The sequence below is a fragment of the Nipponia nippon genome, unplaced genomic scaffold, assembly GCF_047370975.1.
Source record: "Nipponia nippon isolate SJK-2023a ecotype South Korea unplaced genomic scaffold, ASM4737097v1 scaffold_21, whole genome shotgun sequence".
NCBI lineage: Eukaryota > Metazoa > Chordata > Aves > Pelecaniformes > Threskiornithidae > Nipponia > Nipponia nippon.
Window position 1 is genome coordinate 592,647 of NW_028262338.1, and position 26,485 is coordinate 619,131.

The 26,485-nt window shown below is 48.1% G+C and overlaps 1 protein-coding gene across 7 annotated transcripts in view; it reads right to left on the reverse strand.

Moving 5' to 3' along the window:
* Window positions 1-26,485, reverse strand: part of PSD2 (pleckstrin and Sec7 domain containing 2) — a 92,157-nt gene that overhangs the window by 60,127 nt on the left and 5,545 nt on the right. For 2 of the 7 annotated variants that reach the window (XM_087759997.1, XM_009477471.2), the window contains exons 1-2: window positions 13,695-13,822; window positions 10,007-10,101 (exon numbers count right to left, since the gene is read on the reverse strand). The exons of 1 other annotated variant lie outside the window; for it this stretch is intronic. The gene's annotated coding sequence lies outside the window, so the exon portion shown is untranslated. Of the gene's footprint in view, window positions 1-8,772; window positions 8,863-10,006; window positions 10,102-13,694; window positions 13,823-26,485 lie in introns of those variants that run through there. 4 more of the 7 variants (XM_087759989.1, XM_087759990.1, XM_087759992.1 and 1 more) reach the window with 3 other exon arrangements.

A 26,485-nucleotide genomic window follows, 5' to 3' on the forward strand; every position in this document is an offset into this window, starting at 1 on the left:
CATCACTTGGTGAGGTGGGAGGAGTTGCTTAAGCTTCTACAAAAAAATGGGCCAAAGCATGGGGACGGTGAGCTTATGTGTTTCCCAAGAGAAGCATGAGCTTGAGAGGGAAGGTCCAGGAGACTGATGAAAATGGACCCAAACGTCCCTCTATTCTAGGCAGCATGTTGGGTCTGTAATCTTCCTGGAATAAGCACCTTTAAAACCCCATCCATGGCTTCCAGTTTTGACTATGGGAGGACAAAGATACAATCATAGAATCATTAAGGTTGGAAAAGACCCTTAAGATCATCGAGTCCAACCATTAACCAAGCACTGCCAAGTCCACCACTAACCCATGTCCTCAAGCACCACGTCTACCCGTCTTTTAAATACCTCCTGGGATGGAGACTCAACCACTTCCCTGGGCAGCCTGTTCCAGTGCCTGACTACCCTTTCGGTGAAGAAGTTTTTTCCTAATATCCAACCTAAACTTCCCCTGGCGCAGCTTGAGGCCGTTTCCTCTCGTCCTATCGCTTGTTACTAGGGAGAAGAGACCGACCCCCACCTCGCTACAGCCTCCTTTCAGGCAGTTGTAGAGAGCAATAAAGTCTCCCCTCAGCCTCCTCTTCTCCAGACTAAACAACCCCAGCTCCCTCACCCACTCCTCATAAGACATGTGCTCTAGACCCTTCACCAACTTCGTTGCTCTTGTTTCGACATGCTCCAGCACCTCAATGTCCTTCTTGTAGTGAGGGGCTCAAAACTGAACACAGTACTCGAGGTGCAGCCTCACCAGTGCCGAGTACAGGGGCACTATCACCTCCCTGGTCCTGCTGGTCACACTATTTCTGATACAAGCCAGGATGCCATTGGCCCTCTTGGCTACCTGAGCACACTGCTGGCTCATGTTCAGCCGACTGTCAACCAACACCCCCAGGTCCTTTTCTGCCAGGCAGCTCTCTAGCCACTCCTCCCCAAGCCTGTAGCATTGCAGATCTTATCAGTGATAGAGCACGTAACAGGATCTGTCTGACTGTTAGATCCCTGCTCCTGCAGGAGCAAGCCTTGACCACCTTGGAGACCTTGCAGGGCTCCCCGTGGGCTCCACATGCAGAAAACTGCTGTGTTTCACAGGAATCCTCCTATGGCTCAGAGAGAAGCAAGAGCCTCCAGTGAGGGAAGAGCAAACGAGGGCAAATTTTTACTGCACCCTGGGGGAAGGAAGAGAAGGGCAGCTCCCGTAAGGCTGTCATTCCTACCTCCTCAGGACGATGCTCCCCACTAAGTGGATCTGGCCAAGGTGGTTGTTTGCTGCAGGATCTCAAGGCCACGAGCCTGTGGCAGCAGATGTAAAGCCTGCAGCTGTAAAGGTAGGTCACAGGGACACCAAAAGACTCCCACATGTGCAAGGATCCATACCGCCCCTCCCCTGGTGTGGGAGCAAAGGCAGGGGAAAAGGGGCAGAGGCTTTCTGTGCCCTGGCACCCCATCTTCAGGCAGCTCCCGCAGCTCAGAGAAGAGCTTGAGAGCAGGGTGCCTACCTGGGCAGCAGATGGGTCCCAGTGCCTCAAACCCTGTGTTAGTGCAGAACAAACAGCTCGTAATCAGTCCATGCTGTTCAAGATAGGAGTTTTCAAAGGGTACTTCCAGACAAACCTTATCCCTCTTTGGCTGTGAACAGCAGTGTTTCTTAGCTCAACTCACAGCTGGCTCCATCCTCACCTCTGTCTATTTGCTCTGTTGCTTACTTTCTTTTGAGGCGAAGCTTTGTAGTTCAGGTGGCTGTAAAGTGGGCTTCTGTCCTGGTTGTCTGTAGGTTGTATTATAAAAATGGACTGTTTATGGGGCCTTTCTACTCAGTTCCGTGCAGCATTGTAATTGAATTCATTAAAACCCAGCTTTCCCCACAGCCAGGGTTACCTTCTATAAAAGTCCACAACTGCTTCTCATAACCCATAAATGGAAACAGCCTTCTTCCCCCCTTTTTTCTTCCCTTTGCTGTGATCCTCCCTCCCCACATCCTCCCAGTATCCAAAATGATAAAACAGGGCTGGCAGCTGACTCTGACCCCAGAAAAGGAAATTCCTGCCATGCTGTCTACACTAAACCTATGCAATGCCTCGCTGCAAGACCTTAGCAAGATTTCAGGAGGCAGCAGGCAAGCCCATCCTGCTTGCCCACTAGGAGAAACATCCAGCGGGAGACCAGTATTGGAGAATGAACTGGAGTTTTGAGAGGGAGGTAAACTTCCCTTCACACTCCAACACATCAATAAAACTCTCATTTGGGGATACAGAAGAAATCCTTTCCTGATAGAGGACTAGTAACACACTAGATCTTTACAGAGATGCTCTGTCCAAAGAGGATGGTAGACAAGCTGTTTGAAGACAAACAGACTCCAGCCCAAGGGACATGGAGTCCAGCAGCACCAGGAGTCCAGATGCACAGAAATGTGCAGAGATGGCTGGGCGCTGTCTTTGAGCTCCTTGGGAGCTCAATGCGATCTGGAGAGCACTGCAGGGAACAAGGTCTTCCTGAGCATCTCCCAAACCTGTTGGGAAAGCTGGAAGAGAGAAATCAGACTTTTGTGGGTACTAACATCAGAGACAGCTGTTTTGAACCCAGTTGCTGGTGCACAAAGTTGATATGCAGCACCCTGCAATACCAGATAACTCCTCACTTGTTGGTGAGAGTGTGAAATCTCCCTTCTCTCCACAGAGCGCTCATCTGTGAAGGGCAAGGTGTAGACCTTGCAGACTGGCAAGTCCTTCATCCATAGGGAAACACCAAGAACAACCTGATGGCATTAGTGTGAATGGGACAGACACTCTGGAAGCTGGAGAACCAGGGAGAGGATCTTCCTTCGAGGAAGAGAACAACAAGCATTGGGAATGTCATTATATACATTTGCAGACATCTCAAAAGGTCTGCCTTTCCATCCTGGACCATCTCCAAAGAAAAAGGAATAACCTTCAGCCTCTTCTTTATGAGGAGGGGAACTAGGCTTCCTTGGCAGAGAGGAACAGTTCTTGTTTTGCCCAGCAGAGACTCAGCCCTGGCCTTTAAAGGGCTATCCCTGCTCTACCAATCAGGCATGTTTTCCTCTTGCCAACACTGCTCTGCCCTTTCCAGGCCACAGCAGCACACCACTTTGGTCCCCATGTCCTTGAGGCTCCCATGTAGACAAACAACTGGTTCAAGACTCTTGGATGCCACTGAGTGCCACCATGTCAACCTGGCCGACCTGCATTTCCAGCTGGCCTCCAAACCAAGAGCATTGGTACCAAGGCATCCATGACTAGGTAGCACATATCTTGACTGCTGAAGATGTTCAGGCCCAGAAGGCATCCAGTCTAGAAAAGACTGCTGGAGGAGGACAGGAGATTGTCCAGATAGGACTAAGCCCTCCAATGGACTTCATCAAGCAAAGTCTAAAATGGGATCAACTAGTGTCCACTTTGGACCTAAGGTGAGACAACCAAGCCCATCTGTGAGGAAAACAGTTGGGTAACTCTCACACCAGTGCAGATTTTCTATTTTCATCCCTGTGAAGGAAAGGAAGAACAGCTTCCCTCACTCCTCCCACCCCAATCAGACTGAGATGCACTTATTTGGATGGAAAACACAGACTCAGCCAAGATTTGCTAACAGGCAACAGGGATGGAGGTTCACTGCCTAACATTACAGGGTGTCAGGGCACGAAACATGGCATTTCCACTGAAGTTAGCAGCTCTGCTTGGGCATAAAGCTTTTTGCTCAGAGGACTTGCAAGGAACAGCCTGACAAAAGAAGATCTAATATGAAAGGACTTTAATACGTCATCAGGACCAAATCAAGACATTTGGGAGGCAAACCAGAGACAGCAAGCCACGACAGGGGAACTGACAGGACAGTGCTCTAGGAAAATCATCTCCTCTCAGATCAGGAGTGAACATCAGACTTTTTCCTAGTGAATGCTCTACCTATAAGCTCACTAGTTCTGCAGCCCACCATTTTCTCTTTGGTTTAGACCAAAAATTCCCTTTCAAAACTGCAGGAAAGATTCCTGCAAAGGAAGTGTGGGTTAAGTAAATCCTCCTTTTCCAAAGGAAAACAGATGATCACTGAACTTCTGAAAAGTGTCTGTTGGCTGTAGAGCACCAAGGAGGGGTGATGAACTGACAGTTCATCATTCTTCCATGTTGGAGTCAGGCTCATACTGTTAGCTGGCAAAGGTGTACATTCTGCAGGTGGCATGACCGCCTTCCTTCCTTTGTCCTAGGATCTTGCACTCAGAAAGAAAGATCTAGGGCCCACCTACATTTTTGGTTGGTCCATCATACCCCTGTAGTAATGTGCTGCCTGTCTAGCTCAGTCTCCCAGACTGCAGTCTGCAGGGTGCAGAGAGTCAACGAAATGACTGAAAAGATAATTGCATATTTGTTTCCAGAACTTACAGACTGGGATGGAGCCACTAAAAAAAAGCAGGATTTCATTGCTTTGTTAGGATGTGGTAAGTTATCATTATCTTTAACATGGCAACAGGAGATGCTAGTCAGAACTTGACCATACCAGAACTTGCTTGAACACATGGTAAAGCACTCTGAGTGGGATTCATCTCACCCAAATGTAGACATCTCCAGCTAAGCTCAGCCCCCAGGCCTTCTTCAGTCAGCAGAAGGGCTGCATCTGATCTGTATTGGAAATCTGTGTTACAATGAGAAAATTGCACTCTGGTGTTCACTGGCCAGACCTCCACAGCCTGGGACAGCAATCCTAGGTGCTGATGCTTATGTTGCAGACACCTACTTTTAGAAAGAAAGCCTCCTACCCAGTAGTGCTGAGTACGTTTAGGCTGCAAACACTTTCTCTGTATGCAGCTCTCCACAGACATGCTTCTGCTTTTACAGCACAGATAATGAGTAAGGAACACACCTTCCTGAAACCTGCAAGTCGTCTTTTTTCTTCCCACAGCCAGTTCAAAGTAGATCCAGTTCTCATTGCTGTGCTTTCATTTTCAGAAAACAGGTGCTTCAGAAAGAACTGGTTGGATTTTCTGAGTAAGTTTCTCCATTTTGGAATGGCTGCTGTCGTGAGGACCCTGGGAGCGACAGCCCCCAGGAATATCACTTCCCAACATGACCAAAACGGTTGAACTCGATGATCTTAAAGGTCTTTTCCAACCTAAATGATTGTATGATTCTAAAACTGATTTCCCAAAGTATGGATGCCTTGAGCGGCATGAAATGTTGAAGCTGAGTTGCTTTGAAAAATGCGCATGTTTCCCAGAAAATACTACTGAAAACTTGATGTAGCCATTTTGCAGCTCCCGTGCAGAGGCTTGATCTGCCCTTAACGGATGTGCTGGATAACCGTGCCAATAGTAGTGTGATTTTCCTGATGAAGGAGGATAGCTCTAACAGGCATGCTCCTACACTAACGTAAAAGTGCTTTATAGAGACAGCATCGTTTCTTCTCCACAAGGGAATTATAACAGCAAAAAGCACCACTAGATTGACATAATTGCACCAGGACAGTGCACTGTTTTAACTATACCTGCTCTTGGATCCAGAGGCTTTCCTAATCTCCCAACGTGCAAGACACCCTGCACTAGATCTTGTGACAAGGCTACAGGAGAGTTGCTACACCAGACTGCAGTAGGTCATTTTGCCTTTTAGCAGGCTTTTTTGAAGTACAGACTTCTCAGGGCTTTTCTCCTTAGACATCATTACATTTAGGCATCAGACAACAATTCTGGGAACTGATGAATTCCTGGACTGAATCTTCACTGAAGCACAGAGAGGCCAGAGGGGCATGCCAGAAATAAGTGTGTTGTAACGATGTAAACGTTCAGGAGATGAATGCCATTCAGCCTGGTTCATTGGATGACCCAATGACATAGTAGCATGAGAGGAGTGACAGTTAGGCTTGCTGTGGGAGCATGCAGCCTGAGACAACTGTGAAAGCTGCATGTTGTATGTCTGAGACTGGGAATCTCTGATTTTTATAGCATGCAAAATTAAAGCGACAGTGTCATCGAGGTGCACTCCTTACAATTTGCTGTTATCTGGAGAGCAGTGGATTCCCTACCACTCTGCTTGTGCTTACAAAAAACATCTAGGTCACTAAAGCACAGGTTTCTGCTACAGGATCATTCCCTATATCTACCAGGAGCTGCTATAATTTTGTGGCCACTTTCCTTTTCTCTTGGTCTGAAGGCAGTAATAGTAACACAGCTGCCTTTTAGGTGTTGCTGTCATGCTGTGATTTTGCTTTCATGCTGCACATCCAAGTCTCCTGTACTTCACCTGGGGTTGTTAGTCTGCCTCTGGTCCCCTGCTGGGCTCAAGATGTCCCAGATGAGAGTGGCCAAGTGCCCCAGCTCCTGCCAGGCTCCTCGGCTGGGGGACGCAGGGAGGCTGATGAGCCTGTGGGTTTAATGAGGAGACGAGTAGGGGCAGCAGGTTTGGGAGAGAGGAAGCTTCATTTCTCAGAGTGGGAAGAGGCAGAGTGGCAGGTCACCATGACATGGGGGGGCTGCAGAAAGAGTCTCTCAATAGCAATGGCTCTTCTGCAGGTGACATGAGCCCCACTGTCCCCAGCTCCACCAGCACACACCTCAGCAGGGGCTAACAGCTGTGCTAAGCAGGCAGGGCTGGAGAGCAAAGGACATCGCAGACCAGCAGAGTTGAGCCTTCAGGCTTGGGACCCTCAACCCACCCCACCCCAGCCCAACTCAGCCCAGCTCAGCTCAGCCCAGCGCAGCCCAGCTCAGCACAGCCCAGCACGGCACAGCCCAGCATAGACCAGCCCAGCTCAGCACAGCACAGCACTGCACAGCCCAGCATAGCGCAGCCCAGCCCAGTTCAGCTCAGCACAGCCCAGCTCAGACCACCAAAGTCCAGGCACAGGGATGGCTGAGGGTCTCTCAACCCAGCAGCCAACACCCCAACCCAGTTCAGGGAATCAGGCCAGATGTGGGCCAGGGACACTGTGTTTCTACTGCAATGTCTGTGACTAGCTTGCTGCCTGGCAGTGGCTGCCTGGGGTGAAGACAGCCAGCAGAGCTAGGCCAGGCTCTGGGCAGCACAGAGCCAGCCCAGGCTGTCCCTCTGCATGGCTGCCTGGAAAAGGCCACCCTCAAGCCACAATGAGGCCATGGAACAGCAGTGCCACACACCCATTCCACCAGCCCCTAGGAAGGAGCCATCAAAGGATGCCCCAGCTGCTGCAGCAAATTAATTCTGTCTACTTCTGGGAGGAAAAACAACCCTATGATTATCTGCTGCCTCAGTTTCCCCACCTGTGCAATGGAGAAAGCTGCCTCCTGGGACCTGGGGAAGAAAGAGAGCTTTAATGGTGAGAGAACACCAAGAGACCTGGATAAACAGCCTCAAAAGGACAAAGGATGCCCTTTCCTTGAAAGGCAGGTTAACAATCCCAGCTGCAGGCAACCAGCTCCTGCTTCGACAAGCTCAAGACTCTGGTGAGGGGTGGCTCAAATAAATGCCCTTGCCTGGTGTTGCTAACTTACGTGATAAAACCTAAATACTCATTAAAGCAGCACTTGGCAGAAACCCCATCCTCCATTACAAAAATAATTTCATTTTTTTTATGAGTCTGAAGCCTTTGGGGCCTCATAATCTAATTAAAAAAAAGCTTTCTCACTTTCCTCTTGCCTGCTCCCCTAGCTTCTGTTGTACTAGCAAAGAGAAATATGTATTTTTAATTTAGCAGAATCCCCCTGCATTGTGTACCCCCTTCTGGCCACAAACCACCTCTGTTCCCCTCCATGCCTGTGTCCTGCTTGGGCAGGCTGTGTCCATAGCCTGCTTGCTTTTGTGCCTAGAAAGTGTCTGAAATACCAGGGTCCCAGTCTGCCTCCATCCACTTCCACTGTCTGGGTACCCAGTGCCCTTTTGAGGAGCAAATATGCAGAGCCTTGCAGGAGCACAGCCCCACCTAAGGTAAGCTCTGCAGTGGAAGCGGTGCCTCGTGCCATGCTGAGTGCAGATCTCATCCAAGTCTGCAAGATCTATCTGCCAGGACGTGCGGTGGGGAAACTTCAGGACATGCAACAGGGAGAGGCTGCAGGTAATCTGGAGAAGGTGCCATCCTCTCCTGTATGTGTCCAACACCAGCCAACATGAAGTGGCCATGCACTGAGTGGACAGAGACCTCTGCAAGCGGGACTGAGGCTTGCTGTGGAGGATGCTACAGTCAGCAGGTCCTGCTTTCTATAGAGCAGTGCATGGATGTTTCTCCAAGCTGGCCTCAAACCATCCAGCTCTGGATTGGGTGCTGGAGGGAGGTGGGAAGGTACTGCAGGGAACTCCCTCTCCACCTCTATGAGGCTCTTTCCCAGAACCGTGTGAAATTTTTTGGAAAAATTGTTCATTGGCCAAAAATTGCAATTATAGGTCAGCTAAATCTTACTTAGATCTGTGATGCATTTGTGCTGAAACCACTGAAGAGCTGCATTTAAAAAAAATCCCCAAAGTGTAAAAAAAAAAAAGGTCACACGAACTGCTTTGACTTTGGAGCATGTAAGCATATACAGAAAATAAAAATTGAAAACAAAAATTGAAACCCTTCAATTTAGTTTGGTGTTACAGCATTTCCCTACAACCTTACAATTTTTTAAGGATTTAAAAGAAAAAAAGATTTGGGTCAAATTTGCTTTTTCATATCAAGAAAATAATAGCAAGACAACTGTCACACAGGGGAGGATAAGCTAGAGAGGTGGCTGAGCTCACGTCATTTTCTCTGGGTTTTTCAGTACGGTTGGTGAACCATAAGTATATCAGTCACCTGGGTCTGATGTAAGTTTTCCTGCTCAATGATGATCAAGAGAACTCAGAGGAACATGCTCCAACCCCCGAAAAGGGGGCAGCACTGAGATTTAGTCTCCTAATGCAGATCTGCAGGTTTTTTCTTTTGAGGGGGAGTTCAGTTCTCCATCACAGAGCCGCAGAAAGGCCGCAGAGAGATGAGGAGCTCAGCTGCATTGCCTGGAAGGGAGATACAGGATGGGAAGTGACCTCACAAGCCAAATCCAGATGTGAGCCAGTTAGTCCAGAAAACACTTCATCCAGAAGATCACAGAGTGGTCCTGTCCCCAGTGCACTCCCTGCCACACTCACAGCACGCTTAAAGCTCCAGGAGAGATGGGGGGCCTCACGATGCTAAGGTGCCTCAGCTGGAGAGCAGGAGATACAAAACCAGTGGACTAGGGCTTTGCCATAGCGGGGGCTTTGGGAGATGATCCTAGGAACCAAACCATGTCCCATGCTGTAGAGGAAGGCAGAAAATGCTGGGATGAATCCCATGCCCATCCTGCTTGAAAAGAAACCTTGCCCCTTCCCTGAGCCCTGATGAGGTGTCGCAAGGCAGCCGTCAATGACAGGGCATCCCAACAGCATTACCTTTGTTGGGAGCCATTCAGGATGCCTCAGAGAAGAATAGGACCTAGGAGAAGATGGTGCAGGGCCTTCCTGAGCTGGTGGGACCACAAAGGTGACACCCTAACCAGTTTGCATGGGACCCCTCAGAGTGGCACTGGGAGGAAGCCTTCAGGTGTGGTCTCCTTTTCCAGGTCCCAATGCGAACACCACTCCTGCCCAGGACGTGGGGATCAGCTGTTCCTTCAAACAACCCTGCAGCAGATAGCCTGAGCCACCTGCCAGCCCTGCCTCCTCCACAGCCACCAGCCAGGCCCTCCGAGACTGGCTCATGCACCACAGAGCTGAAAAACCATGAGGGAAGGATGTGGTGCAATGACAAGGAGGAAGAGGAAGGAGTGGAGGACATACAAGCAGTGCTGGTGAAGAGACAGGTGACAAACCATGCGTTCAGTACCAGAGCCCAGAAAAAGCACAGGGAGCACAAGAAGAGGCTCAGGCTCGGCTGCACCGTCTCTGATTAGGCTGCCTGCAACTCCTTATATTCTGTTACGTTCTTGCCTGGTGCAAGTGAGGGAGCACTGAGGCTGCTCCAGTGACTGGAGCAGCGTTTGCTCTGAAGAAGGAATCACTAGTATCCCTACCTGAGACTTGAGCAGAACTAGGGTCAGGAAAGCCAGATTATGGACTGCAGGGAAGGACCTCCGGGAGCATCTCAGCTGTTCATCTCCTGGAGCTCCTGCAGGAAGACAAAGGGACAGCAGTGAGGATGAAGGGTGAGGTGGTTACTGTCCAGGTTAGACAAGTGCCTCTCCACTGCTGAGCCCAGTCTGCCAGCCACCTCCCCAGGGTCACAGAGGAAATGAGGGAGGGAGCCAGAACTGACCCCATCCCTCTCACCTATGATTCCTGTACCATAACCGCCACAGAAAAGCATCATGAGGCTTATGTGCGGAAGGTACCACTCCTGTGGACCCATCTGACCACTGAGAGCCTGGCTGCACTGAACCTCACATGGACTCTGTCCCAGCACATCCCTGGGAAAGTGATTTCCCTGCTGAAAGGGTGAGGAGGATGTTTTCACCCTCAGCAAATCTGACAAGGAGATGTCTCCACGGCAGAGACTTTGTCAGCCAGCAGAGCAACCAGCAACTTCAAGAGATGTGGCCATTTACAGAAGCAGATCACCCACTAGAGTGACTGCATGCATGCAACCTCCAAGCAGGCTTTTCCCTCAGCAGGAATCACTCTGCCCATAGCCAGCACTTTGGTGGCAGCAGCAACAGCTCCCTTCCAGCCCAGAGAGTGTCCTTCTGGCAACACCGTCAACCTGTGCAAGTCAGCAGGGCCACACACAGATGTCTGAGCTGAGCAGGTCTTTCCATTTCCTTCTGGCAACAAGCACCAACTCCAGCTTCGGGCAGAACCACTGACACCACATGGGGCAACTCCACAGATGGAGGAGACACTCCAGATGTCAAAGGAGACTTTTCACTTCAGTCCCTTTAATGTGGTGACCTGAAACACTCAGCGCTGTGTGTCTCATGGCAGGCATAGCACATACAAATCATGGCACGGGCTGAAGCTTGTGGCAACATCAGATGGAGGGATCTTCATCAGTGGGAAAATCCATGGAGGAAGAGGACAAAAAGGTGTTGGATGATGGGATGGAGGGAGGAGAAGGGATAGGGACATAGGTTGAAGTCAAGAAGAGCAATAAAAGGTATTACAGCATGGGAGATGAGCTGTGAGCAGCACCAGTGGGGAGAGTGGAAAGCCAAGACACCTGTAAAGGCTTCACACTCAGAGCTGGATGCAACCATAAAGAGAAATAAGGCAGATACCTCCTGCCAAGCGCTAAGTATTCAACTCCATGTGAAGAGCCATGTGATGGGTCACATAATGAGGATACCAGAGGGGGCTTCATTCCAGTCACCCTGTAGGTGGGGTCAGAAAAACATGTCCTCATCTTGGACACCACAGAAGCTGGTGTAAAACTGCTCAACTCCCTCTTGCCACCCACTGTGCAGCTCTAATGAGTGGCCTCAGCAAAGAGCACCCTTACTCCATCCACCCAGTCTCCATGAATTAGTACTGATTCCCATCACCGCCACCCTCCCACTGCACATACAAATCGGACCAGACCATCTGAATATGGAACTAGCCTGGTGGTCAGAGAGAGAGGCTTGCTGGCAAAGCTCCTGTGTCCTCTGCCCAGTGCTGCTGCCGTCACCTTGGCAAACTCACTTGACCACGCCAACCCTCAGTTTCCCCAGAGAATAATACAGCCATGTCCTACGGTGGACTGAAGAGCGATAACATGCTGAGACAGGAGGAAACTCAGTATTAATTCAGAACTACTTGGCTTCCAGCCTCACGGATCCAAGGGGATCCCCAGGGAAAACCACCCACTTCACCGCCACTTGTGTCTAAATTTTAGGGGGAAAGAAGAGACAAAATGAGAACCATCCATTTTGTGAATCAGCCATGTCTCCGACTTGCCCTCTGAGCTCGGCCGCCCACTTTCAGACTTTATCTATTGTTTGCTTGGACTTGTACAGGAAAAATCACGTTAAAGAAAATCCTAGCTGAATCACACACTTTAAAGTGGTTGCAATGGACAATTTGACAAGGACTTGGGGATTTAGCATATTTTTAATACAAAAATATCTAATGATAATATGCTACAGTCCTGGCTAAAAACATTATCTATTGGCATGGGAGAAATTTAAGCCGTAATACTAGCTACTATAATGCAGGCCTGGAACTCCATGCAAATATTACCCTGATCCAACAGCTACAAAGCTCTGTTTATCCTAGTAATTAATTCTCTCTTATGTTTAGTGATACAACTAGAGAAACACTGCCATTCTGATGGGCTTGTTTCCACCAGTGCCTTTTACTATATTTACATCCCCACAATAGGCTTGATCTTACAGAAAAGGAGACAATGCCACATGCATTCCCAAAGCATTTTATAGATGTAAAGTTAGACTCCAAATTGCACATTTATTGTGTGAGCACACAATGAGCTCAGATTAAATATTGACTAAAGCCAGCCTAACACCCAAAATAATGGAGATGAGCACAATAGTGTAATTTACTCCCAGCCGCTAGAGAAATACACATCTGTAATATATAACATGCCCTTCCCACAGATATACTCTTTGTATTCTAGCTAGCCTTAGGCAGGAAAATTTCATTCTCATAAATTATGTATTTTCTTTCCCAACTGCCAACACATTCATATTACCAGTTGCAAAGGAAACAAATATAATAATAAAAAACAAATGCCATTCCCCTGATACAGTGATGAGCAGGTGACTGGTTCCTTGTATCCTCAAAGTTGAAGCAGGAAAATGTAACATAAATATGGCTAAAATCAGAGAATCCTTTCCCTTTTGTCCCCCAAGATGTGGGAGCCAGCAGGGAGGTGTGGGCATGGCAGGTATCTTTTTAGAAAGTACTCCCAGACCTAGCTGTGCTCTGAAAACTATCTGTCCTTCTCACGCCTTCCTCCTCCCCAGACTTGTAGAAGAAATTCAGGGAGACACAGATGCTAATATAACAATTATGATAATAACACAGGACTGAACGGGGCCAATACACACCCCTCACAGCAGCTCGACCTCTAAATCCTCTAATACGGTACTGCTTCATTCAAGATTAAAAGAAATTGTAACCTAGCACAGACAAAAAGACACAGGAGGCAAGGCAGGATCTCACTCGGCAGTGAAACCCCACTCCAGTCCAGATGCAGTCATATCACTTCAGCTTCTCTGTACCATCTCCATGACAACCATGTAATTTGGATGCAATAACCACTGCCAAATTGATCTTTAAATGTAGCTTTGTTATAAAACATAATACTGAACACGTCAGGCTCAGGATAAAGGAAAGTAGCCCCCTACCAATGAGAACTGTGATTTAAGAGCCCGTCTTTAATTTTCAGCCGCCAAAGTCTTGCTATTTCAATAATTGTGTGGATGAGTGGATTTTAAAATCAGTAACAGCAAACACCATTTGTGTGTGTGTGTGTGTGTGTACGGCATGCTGTAGTATAACATCTCAAACGAGACACCACACTGAGAGCTGGAAAAATGTGTCAATGTATATTCAGAGAATGGGCATCTTTCCACATGCACGCGCATGCACACACACACACACACTCACATATCAGGGAGATTCAGTCTCTAGCAACCAAAGCATACAGCTGATGCATCAAATAATCCTAATAAGAGTAAAAAATGGTATAACTAAGCAAAATAGGATGGGGGATCAATGTACCGCATGTCAGACAATGAAAGCAGGGGAGCTCACATTTGCACTTACCCCAGCAACGAGCTGTTTATCTTTTGGTCCCTTCACAAATGCAGCTTCCTTTTCTCTTCAACAATCCATGCAAAATAATCTGCAGTCCCACTGACGGAGGAGTGGCCCCGTCCCTCCCCCTCCACCACCTTCCTAGACCTCCCTGTTATTGGCTTCCTTCTCCCTTCCCTCTTGCTCTCCCTCTCTCTTGCTGGCGATGGTTACACCTCCCAGCCTTCCCCCAAGGTGTCAAGACACTGCTGGGGATCCAGCAGGCAGGGTGGGAGGGGATGTGGAGAGGGGGAGGAGGCAGGGAGTGATGGTGAATGAACCAAGTGAAAGGATGGATAGAATAAAGCCGTTGCTGGCGAAGCACCCAGAGGAGCACACGGCAGAAGCAGACCTGCCGCTTGGCTGGGAGGCTCTGCTCGCTACTCAGGCTGCGCAGGAGCTGCCAACAATATCCCCAGGGGCATTAGGGCTTGTCCCCCCACATGCACCCGCAAAGCGCTGGGGGACAAGTCTGCTTCCTGCCAGCAAATCAGCGCCCTTCAAGCTGAGACTGGCTTGAAGTTTTGTGTTGAAATCCTACTAAATACTCACACTGTCTTTAACAACTGATGCACTTCCATACACAGAGGTACAGCACTAGAAATGCCTCAAGGACCCACCCTGGTGCAGACCCCAGCACTTTAGGTCAGCTTGCTCCGTGCCTCTGGGCACTCCCACCTGCCACAGCCTGATTCCATCCCATCGCATCACATCCCACTCCATTGCATCCCATCGTCTCCCATTGCATCACATCCCATTGCATTCCATCCCACCCCACCCAACAGCTGAAGAGCCCTGCTCGCCTTCAGCAGTGGTGCTGCCCATGTGCCTGTCTGCCAAGCTTGCTCCAGAGCCACTCCCACCATGGCAGGCTGGACCACATGCCTGCTCACTATCACTGGGACCTTCTTTGGCAAGGCTGATGCATCTCCATCCTGACAACCCTTGTGAGCAAAGGCAATGGTTTTGTCCACACACTAACACAAGCATCTGGCTCACTGAGATGGCTGGAGATGCAGTGTGGGGTAGAGAGGCACAGGGACACAAGAGTTTTCCTGCTTTAGGGGCCCCCTGACTTTACTTGCAGACCCAACGCTGAAGGGAAAACACTGTCTCTTGGCCATTTGGTGGCTGTAATGCAACAGAGGTTTCCATGGGCATACAGGTGAGAGGTGGTGGGGGCTCTTTGGTTCAAGTTGCCCAGCTGGAGCACAAACCTGTGGTCCCTCGGCCTGAGCTGGCTGGGGCAGTGGCCAGCTACCAGGATCCTTCACCTGGAAGTGGCACACACCTTTGCATTGGGATTACCCATGTCTTAGCGACCCAGGATGCTCACCCATCTGCCTGACTGCTTTGCAGGGATGTGTATCAGGGAGATTCCCTGCCCGCCCCCAGTCCTGTGCCTCATGGTGCCCACAGCACCACGTGCATGCACCATCCTCTCTTCTAACACCTCGCAGGGGACTGAGGGCTCCCACAGCAGCACGCAGAGAGAGCAGCCCCAGGCTGGACCTTTAGGCCAAGGAAGAAGGGTTTGGTGTCTACCTCAGATGCATGTTCCAAGACAGCCGATGTCTTCCTGATTCCCTGGAGAAAACCCCTCCCTAGACCTCTGTGCCTCTTGGAAAGCTTGTTCCAGAGGATGCACACCGCTGAATGAGCGGACAAATCCCCAACATCCCAAATGAAAAATGTCATTACAATGTATACATCCAAACACCGAAGCACAGCCATTAGATGAAATAATGTCCTGGAGCAGCTCAGCAGAACACTGCCGTATATTCTTCCAGAAGGGATACCCCACAGCACAGCACACGGGGTTGTTTGCCAGGGATAGTATCGGTAATGAACCATGTAATGAGCCACCCTGCAGCTATACTCAGGAGTTATCCAACAAATGCAAGTGTGAATGAAGGTTACTGTGCTGGAGAGACACATGAAATGGATCTTGTGGCCACAGACAAGGGCAGTAAGCAGCAGGACAAATCCAGGTGTGGGACTGTTAACCTCCCTTGGGGTTCCTTTGTCCAAGAGATGAAATTTGCCTTACGCCATTACAGAAGTCTGTCCTGCTCCTCTCTGATCAATTCTAATGTATTTGTAATCAACCAATTATCAGGTTAGGGTGCTTTAACAAAAAAAGTAAAATTAAGAAAAAAGCACAATCAGTATTCATCAGTCTGTTGTACTGTTCAGGTCTGAAGGCAAGTAACAAAATCCAATTCCTGCGCAGCCAGTCCTAGGAAGTGACATTTTGCAGCATGAGAAAATGAGGTTCTAGTTTCTAAGAATACATCCACTAGCAGGGCTCCAAATAACTGGGTTATCAATCATTCTGCTTCTGGGAATGAACAGATCAACAGCTGGATTCAGGGAGAAACCTCCTCTCATCCCTTGAGCAGGGTGGCGTGCTTGTCCTTATCATTTATGAGACACTCCTAACAGTAAGAGAGTACTAATATTTTCCTGGATTGCCAGTAGATCTGTGTTAGATGCCTTGAGTATGTCATAACATCTTTTTGGAATTAAGAAAACTCCTAAACTATAGCAATTTTGGACATGCTGTTTAACTGCCTGGCTGTGCATGTGAACGTGCAGATGCCATTTGCCACCTGTGACATGAGTTCTCTGGGAAAGCAGGAGCAACCTAGGGACAGGCCACCTTCCTTCCACACCGACACCAGGGGAGCCATCCCTGAAGCCCCAAACAAATGAAAGCACACATCTGGGAGCTTTCCAGGCAGTAGGGAACTGCAGGCTCCGGGACTAAACAGCACAGACCACATGGCAGGCATGAAAGTTAACCAGCTACACTCTACAGACCATGGAAACACTACAGCTAGGCTGATGGGAGAGGCAGACATCTGGAAAAAGATGGGAGCTTGTGGTCCTGAGATTATTCACAGTCATGTTCCCCCATGATAAACCTGAGCCCCAAGGCTGCTTCAAGGCTGGCTGCTCTGCAGTCCTGGCTCTGCTCCCGCTTCGCTCTGAGCAGAGAAGCCAGGACCACTTACCCTACAACCCCACAGGGTCTATTGATTTCACCTGGCAATTTAAAAAGTGTCTTAACTGCAGCTTAGCGCCTAAGTTTGAAATGCTGCATCCCTGTTACAAGTACTTCTCCAACCATGCCCTGCTCATGGTACTTAGTGTGGCACACGACGACACTGCTGGGTGCTGTTCGCCTTCTCCTTAATTTTTTCTATGAGTATATAAGTGTTCATATGCACCCAGGAATTATTTTGCTTCCATGTCCTCCCACAGCTGTTTTTCTCAGGAAATCCCTTGGATTTCCCAGCTGGGACTCACTAACTTTCAGTACAAATCACTTTGATGGAAGCCAGAATTAGGAGAAAGCTCCATGAGGACCTTGCCGCATGCTCTTTGTAGATAGGGGGATGTGGAGGGGAATAACAGCCCTCTAAAGAAGAAGGGTCAGTCCTTGTGAGCCTTTGTCTGCATTTCTCTTGACACTTAAAATCAGCTCTTTGCTCTGGATAATGGCTGTCCTGAAAACTCTACCCTGGAGCTGTTTGAGCAGACTGCTCAGATGTGGTTCACATCAGGGGCACCAGAGCTGCTGGGGAGACAGCTCCTCATGGCTATTTCAGGGGGCTGGGAGAGCTGAGATTTGTAAGTCTCACCCTGGGTGGCTGGACGACAGGCAGAAATGATGCTTTAAAAAATCATGAGCAAAAAGCTGCATGCAAAGAGGTTCTTTAGACCTCTGAGGCAGAAGGGCTGCTAACAGGTTTGTAAGTCTGGGAAGATGGAAAGGGGAGAGGGAATAGGAGAGTCTGTCAGAGCAGAGTCCAAGGAAAGCATATGCCTTTGTGTGTGTGTGCACATGCATCAGTGCACATGAGCGCATGCACCTGGAAAGACCCCACAGAGTGCAACACTTTGTTGGATTGAGGCTGAAGCCTCTGATACTGAACACAAGGACCACAGCTGGCTCCTCTTCTCCAGTCACATTGATTCCTGCTCCACAACAGCTTAGTAGGGATGGCTCATGCTTGGTAGGGAATCACAGAGCCACTGGGGCACCACAGTGCCATGATGGGTCTGGAGATGGTGTAGGGGGGAGATGGTGTAGGGGGAAGATGCTAACCTTGTCCAGGTTGTGAATTATAGGGATATTTTTCAGGAGCCTTTGCTGTAACAGCCAGCTGAAAACTCTTTGGCCTGAGAGGTTTGGAAAGCCCAGGTGAAATATATCCTCCAGTAAAGAAGCTGCCACTTATGTACAGGAAAAAAGCACCTTCACCCCAGGAGAAAGACTCCCAGCCTGTAGGCTAGTGTCACCCTGCAACCATTGGCTCTTCTTAGATGACAAAGCCCAGCTCCTGCAAGCATTTTCCCCTAGGAATTTTTTTCCCATAGGCTGTGACCTGTTCCCCTTATAGCCCCCTCCTGGATATACATTCAAGTGGAACTTGTTTAGTGGCTCCATAGGAGTATGGTTTTCTACACCAGTTTGTTCTTCAAGCTCCTCGATAACTTTCTGGGTGCTGGGCCAGGACTCAGACTTGATTACCAGCCTGGCCAGTGCTCAGCACAGCCACCACGATCTCCAGTGCCCTCTGGAAGTCCTGAGACAACACTGTGCACAGCATGAATCTCCTGGAGAGAACTAGTCACCTCTCTCACACATGCAAAAGAAATCTTGATGTGCTCTGGAGGTTTTTGATCCCCTGCCCAGTGTAGGCATTTCTGCCTGGGAAATCCCAGCCTGGAATATGGGAGACATCATTCAGGCATTTCAGGTTTTGGCAGAAGACAAGATTGATGCTGCTGGATGATCACTCTGTTCGCTCTCTGTCTTCCTGCATGTCTACTTTCAGATGAGTCATTGTCCTTCAAAACACCATCTTCCCTCTGCCCATGTGGGTTCCTGAGTATGAATTTGCATTTGTCTTCCTGAGAGCCCATCGTTGACATAAAATCAGCTCCCCAAGCAGACCTGACCACTCTCAGCATCTGACTTGTCCTAATTTCACTAACTTTTAGTGTATGAAAACTGTATCCTCAGCAACTGATCTGAGCAAACTCTGGGAGGTCCAGCAGGGAGTCTGCTGTTCTTCTGGTTACAAGGGGTCTGCAGCATCTCTTCCATGTTTTATTATATTCCAGTGCAATAAGTCTCCCCCGCCTCTGCCATTCACCATTTCACTTAAACAAATATCATCCTATTTTGTCTGACTAATTTGAGGTGCAAATAGACCCCAACGCCGCATGTACCAATATACAGGAAGTATCAGCACCCTAAAAGGATTTCTCAGCCATGTCTTATGAAACTGTTCAATGTATTTTTTCTAGTCCTAGGTATGTACAAACATTTCAGTTTACCAGTTGCCATTTAAGATGCTGCCTGGTTACTACTGGAGCAAGAAGCTTTCCATTGTCTCTGTAAGATATGAACTCATCAGATTGCTTTCCTCCAGAACTATGAATCTTTGGCTGGACACTTCTTTTTTTGCAGTATCAGAGCAGACTCTTTTACCACCTTCATCTAAAAACAACATGGAGCATATATTTTCTTCCTGACATATATGCATATAAATACACATACATGCACATTCTCTCATAGTCCTTAATGCTAGTAAACATAATTTTCATTGACTGCTCTTTCAAATTAGCTTTCCAGGTCTTTGCATTACGTAACAGTTAATTCATAGCTTTTGTTACCAAATGCCTTCTTTTTCTATTTGGGTTTTTTATTACCGTTATTATTTCTGCTTTTCTCTCCCTTAACAATGATAGATTCTTAGCTAAGAATATCTTTGATGACTGCAAAACTGTGTGCATGCTGTGGAGGAGACAGCATCTATCAAATTTTTCTTAAACAACCCTCATTTATAACACACATTATTTTGCCTCAGTTTTTCCTCCAATCATTTCTTGCTTGTAATTGTTCTCAACTTAGGAAAATTTACCACTTTAAAGTGGCTTGCACATGTATTATCAATTTAGGATTACATTCTGCTTGTAACAAATGCAATTAGGTCATTTAAGCAACCATTAATTCTGAGTTCAGTAATCAATTCACCTTTATCTCTCAGATTGAGGTCTGATACAGAATTACACCAAATTCACTGCATTACTTTTGGTAACAGAAAATTATCATTTGTCATTTTTAGAAACTCTGGAGCTGTGTTATTGGCAGCAGCACGAGTCCTTCAGCATCTATCCCTGAGGCTGAAAAGCTGTTCTGCAAACATGGATTTTCTTTCACTTCGTTATGAAGCTGTTTAGGGAAGCTATTTGTCCAGCCCCGTCATTCGATCTGGTAGTCTGCAGGGATACATCTGTGCTGGGGCAGATCAACTTGAACCTGAATGGAAGAGCAGCCCTTTGCTGTATATTAGGACAAGCACGTGGACAGTGTTCCAGGAAAGGCTGATGATTTGGAGGCAAAAAGGCTATGGATTATCGGGCTCTGTTAGCAAATCCACTCACTTTACCCAGTGGAAAGCAACTTCCAGAGGTGCCCACAGATCCACCACTGCTGTCTGCATGTATCCCTTAAGCGCTGCCTCACCTGAGTGTTGTGCCAGGGAGGCAAAGCTCTGCTGCATCTCCAGCGAGCCCTGCAGAGTGGCACCTCCCCAGCTCACCGGGATTTCCAGTGTGGTCTCCACCAGCCATATGTGGGATGTGCCAGGCAGAGCATGGCTTTCTCCATGTACCCAACACCACTTGGCTCTTGGATTCCTATGAAGATCTCATCTCCATCTGTCTGTCCTGCCGGCCCTGGGTGACTAGGGTGTCCTGTGATTCAGGCCTATGTCAGTGTGTCTCAGTATCATCCAGGATGTCCAATTTGTTTTTTGAAATGAGAATTTCTGATGTCTGTTTAATGCCCAGGCACATAGCATTGATGTATGGGATGACTGCACAATCTCCTTTCTACTCGCTTGTCCACATTTCAAGCTCAGATGCATATAAAGGTGCTACCTGTAACTTTGTTCATACAATTATACAGAGCTTATCATTTGCTGTGATGGCCAAATCTGATTCATGGTTCAGAGGAGTCGCCTTCCTTCTGTAACCAAAGGCATTTGCTAGGTCCACCTCTGCTAGGGGCTCCTGACAGCCCTGGCAGCCCTGGCACCCTGAATACTGCAGCTGTCTTCAGGGCATCCTTGCAGTCCATCATGGCAGACTCTGCATCCTCCCTCACGGATGAAACACTCCCTCTGAGCAGACAGTCTACCCAGAGACAGACACACTTTGACTGGATCATCTGGACTCGCTGTGAGCTGTCCAGGACTCAGCGCTGACTGCTGGGCATCTGTGACCACGATGCAGGGAAGAGGCTGGGGCACGGCAGCTGCAGAGAGAAAGAATTTATGCTTCCTCACATCAGTCAAGTTGTGTAGGGTCCTGACATCTCTGGGAGGTTTTCTCTTGCCAAACTGTAGTGATTCCATCTCAGCCTGCCTGGCCTCTCGCTCCTTTTGGGATGTCTCACATGCTGGGCTGACAGCCCTGGACGCAGCATGGCAGCAGATATTGAAGAGGGTTTTGCTCAGAGCTTATACTTTTTGAGGCTTGGACACAGCCTGAAGTTTGGCGGAGGGCCTGAGGAGTAATTTTGCTGCCTGTGGGTAGGTTCACTGATGTGAAGGGGCAGAGAATGGAGGAGGGGGAACTTGCTGTTACCTGTTCCCAAGACAGGGAAAGAGAAGATGCTTCAGCAGTGGAAGAGTGCCCTGGCCCTGGCTCTTCCAGGTCAGGGATTGCTCAGCCTGTAGAATCAGGTATAGTGACCAAGGACAGCAGAAAAGTCTGGCCAATGTAAGCTCCACTGTCCACATACCAGGGGAGCATTGTCTCTCTAACCGTGGATGCTGGTCCAGTCATCTGCCCTCACCTTTAAGGCACATTGAGATTGCCAGTCTGGATGCAACCTATGGGCCACACCAGGTGCTCTGGCATCTTCTCTGCTCCAAGTGTTCCTGGGCTGCTGAAATGGATTCAACAAGAGGGACATTTTGGGATGCTGATGGGCAGATGACACAGATGCCACTGAATTACCATTAGCTATGTGTGCCCTTAGGACTATTGTAGCTGTAGCATTTAATCTTGCTGAAATGACCACTGGAACTGGGACAGGGAGCACGAAACTGCATGGCTTAAGCCATTACAGACACCTAACATCACTGCAGTTAATGGCACTGGAAGAGGCAAAGAACAAATTATTCAGTGGCTGGACTGAGAGACTAAACCAAAACTATTTCTGATAAAGCAATTAGTTACAGCCCAATGTTTCATCTCTTTTGAGACAGGAGTCAGGGGAAGACAGTGATCCGCAAGTAGGGAGATGAAGAGCAGTTAAACAATTTAGGAAAAAATGAATTTCACTAAACTATCAGAACAAGACCATTCACAATGAAGAACTACAATTGTAACCTTTATGACCTAATTTTTTCCCTGTGTGAAACTCCCGCAGGAAGATGTGAAAAGGCTCAGCTGACAAAATATGTTTCATTTGCAAAGAAACATTTTTTTTTAATTTAATTTTTTTCATTCATTTCACTTCCAGATATTTTGCCTACATTCTAGCAGAGCTGAATTTCTGTGAGGCATTGGGAAGGGGCAATTCACTAGATGTGGATTGGGAAGGAAGCTGAGACAGGTCTGGAAAGGCTGTTACTATCCTTCATGCATTAACACATCTGCTGTTGCCATCACTGATGACATCAAGGGCACATCTATAATCAAGCTTCCTTTATCCATCCTTCCAGCCACTTACAGATAATCTCACTGGGGTTCAAGTTTTTCAAAAATCTCAATCACAGGGCACGTTCCCATAGAGCTGGCATCCCTGAGGCCATTCCATACCATAAGCACGTCTGTAGCACAGAGAATGGGAACTGTGTTTTCAATGGGAAAGTTTATCATTCCACAGCCACAGGTCGGTATGGGACTGAGACACAGTTAAGTAGTTCCCCAGCCTGCACTACCTTTTAACTCAATTTCCATTTCCTAAACCACTGCTGACGTCTGTCTAAATAATCATTATCTCCACAACCACGCTGAGTTTTAGCTTTTGCTCAGTATCGCAGAGAAGATTTGGAGCTTTTGAAAGGATGCTGAGCTTAAGAAGCTGCCACTCCAAGCTGCTCTGGATGTTTGTCGCATTTCACCAACTGTTTTTTTCAATGCACACACAAACACACACCCTACATGCATGCACACTCGCTTTCATGTCGGTTGCCTAAGTGAATACTTGCTGTCAGATCTTCCAAGCCACAGCACATTTTTAATCAGTCAGATAATTCAGTCATTCATTTCAGACCTGCCTGGCACAGCTGTCATTTTCAAGCATCAAAGCTTCTCTGTCAAAACCCACGCAGGCTGGGGGTTCATTCAGGCATTGCTGTTTCAAAATGCTGGTGGGGGAGCGGAGGGGATGCAGAGGAAAGAACGGGATGGATTAAATAAACTTATTATAAATACTTCTGAAGCTACCAGCCAACCATCCTCAGCAGAGAACAATGGCACAGCACAAGGGCAACTCAGGAATCTGCAGGATTTGTAAGGTATTTGCAAATCTCACTCTTAAATTGCAGAGCAAGGAGAAGGGGGGTGGCAGATGAAGCTTCCTGCCTGAGATCCTCAAAGCCATCGAATGGCATTTGGATGTCTGATTCTCATTAAAATTGATGGAAATTGGGTGCCCAGACCTACACGCAGCATTCAAAAGCTTAATCTCCATTTATAATTAATGTTCCCAACAGGGTGACTAAATATTTATACAATAGGTCATGCTATATGCAAAATGGAAAAGGTGCCTATTGGTAGATCAGGGACCAAGAGAAGAAGAATCTGATGGGATGCCAGGTTCAATCCACATTATCCCTTGTTTAAAGCTCTTCTACTTGCAAATCTCCAGCAGCTCCCACTAGATCAACAGCTGGGGTGGTAGCTCCAGCAATGATGATGTTCTCAGAGTACAATACAGTAAATTAAAATGGCAGCTTTACAGCTTTCCTGGGCTCTTCTCTCCCTCCCCACAGCTCTGGCTTCCTTCACCAACTCACTTCACCTCTGCAAATTTCAGTTTCCAGTATGAAAAATACACAGTATCGCTGAGTTTACCTGCTTAATCCATGAACACTCCTCTGCCTTGGTCAAAGGTGCTATAGATGGCAGATGCCAAGTAAAAGACTGAAACTAATCTGCCTCCAGGCATTAGCAAAGCCCTGGCTGGATCTGTACCACTACATTTGCTCCATAGTGATGGAGTAATTCAGTGTACAAAGCTGTTGGGTTGAACCCTGAGAGCATCTGAGGGGTCTATGATCTGGGGGTAAAAGCTTGGCACTCCTGCAGGGGAAGTCCAAAGCAACTAAGTCTTGTCCTGGTTTGTCTGTCCCCCAGAGAAAACTCTTCCTCATCTGCGACATGCCTTAAATCCTGCCCTGGATGATACACTGAGAGTGTGTCAATGGAAGCTTGGGCCTTGTGTACCAGGTAGCCTTGGGTCCCCACCCAGAAGAGCTCCCGCGCTTGGCTTAAGACAGCCACGTGGGTTGGGCTTGATGATCACAGTGCTTTATAGTGCTTTAATGGAGGAGATTCAACTCCTCCAACCTTTGAAAATTTGCCTTTTAATTTTTTTCTTCCATGCCTTATCCAAAGCCACTGGATGGGGAAGGTCTGCTGACTCAGGGAATACAGAGACCTCTGCAGTCTCCTCCCATGCTTTGTCATCTCAAGGTTTGTCAAGCCCAGATGGACGTATTGAGTGGGACCTCAGAGCTCATCTGGGATTCCTCTGTAGGTCCCCATCTTCTAGGATGCAAGTTGTAGCTCCAGCTTCACTGAAAGGACACAAAGGTCAGCCAAAAGACAAGTAGTCTCATCTTATGTCCATAGTCAAATAGCCTCTGTTATAAAGGCATGCCTTATACTCCTAGCCTCCAGCTTCTAGTCAGCTTGCTCTTTTTCTCCACTACACTAGAAATCATCAGCAGCTAATGTTGCCTTTCCATGTGACCTTGCATGCATACATATAGAACTTTCTTTGGTTCTCCTGACCATCCTGATCATATTTCACAGCACAACATGGGCTATGGTTAGTGTCAAGGTTGGATTAGCACAGGTACACAAAGCTGTATGCAGTCACTCAAAAGATGAAAATGAACATGAACTACAACCACATCACCTGAACCTCACAGCCCATCACACAGTGCAAAGGGGGAAGAAGGCATTGTTCCTCTCTAACACCATGGCCAGTCTGCTTGGCATGGGACATTCACTGTTCCATGGCTTTGATCCCAATTAAAACCATCAGCTTTGCAAGAAAAAAATTCAGATTCAGGGCTTAGAGCTGTTGTCCCCAGACAAGATGCCAGGAGAGCATCAAGGACACATAAAGAATAAAAGAGCTTCATTTTCCTTGTGAATACCTGTCTGCTTATTTTTTAATTAAGCAACAGCTAGGTATAGACTTGTGAGACAGCAGAAGGATACCAAGACAGAGGAACTTAGGCGATCTACATAATGCAGGAATGTAAACCCTTCCCACCACTGCCACCGCAGCAGCTGACACTGGCAGAATCTGCTCCGTCACCGAACTCATCACTACAACAAGCTTCTGCAAAAGACCTCTTAGATTTCAAGCATTTAATCCCAGAAGCAATTATGTACCCCAAATCACAGTCAACTCTCCATTTTGTAAAAGAGATAGGGGTCACAGGCAGGGATTTTAGGAGCAGGTTGGAGAAGCCTCTGTTGGCAATGACCTACATAAGAACTTGCCTGATCTTCAGGCATGAGCATGGACTAGAACACCTCTCAAAGCTCCTGCCAGTCCTGCAGATCTATCACTTGTTGATATAGACATAGGTGAGAGTCTGAGTATCTGTATTTTCTTATCATATACCCAGGGACAAGGAGAGCCCTCATGGCTTGACCATGGAGGCAGGGCTGTGAACCCTGGCAGAACGCAGCCTTGGGATAATTCATATCTTGGCCTTGTTGCCAAGAAGCTAAACCTGCACCTCTCTGACATGCGTGCAGTGACGAAGAAAAGACTGGGACCAAGGACTCGCACCAGTCAGCCCCAATAACACCTCTTCTCAGACCCTGAGCCATTGACCCAACCCTCCTCCTAAGCCACAGATGCGACCCCCCCCTTGCTGCTGAGCACAGCTATGCTGGACACCCATGCTGGGAACACAGCCGTGCTCCCAAAGAGAGCTGTGCAGGCTGCTGTGCTGTCAAACTGCCCTAGATTGGAGAGAATAAGCTCCTTTCTGAAGGAAGATAATTGCTCTATTTTAAAACTAAGTGGTTCAAGGAGAAAAACGCAGGCAAGAGGTCCAGTGCTCTGAGCTTGGGTTAAGAAACACGAGGTGTGCAGGGCAGAGCAACTGCACAGCTGCTTTGCTGGATGGTCAAAGTGCTGGATGAAAAACATGAGTCAAGCTGCTACTGTGTCCCTAGCCCAGTTAAATCAATGCTGTTGGAGAGAGCAGAGACCTCAGCAGGAAAAGCGGGTGCCCCTCCTTGGGGTACCAAGCTGTGAGGCTGGACACCCTTAAAAGCTCCTGGTGGAACAAAAAGCCTCTGTCTCCTCTTGCCTGTGCCCCCTCCACCCACAAGTTCAGGCTTTTGTGGCCATAAAGGAGGTCCCCAGAGCACTGCAGGTCAGCCCATTAGGCCAATGCCACTCCACAGGCTGGTCGGAGAGCCGGCATTGTGAAGACCAGCCATGCAGAGGAACAGCCCCCACCACAGGGACA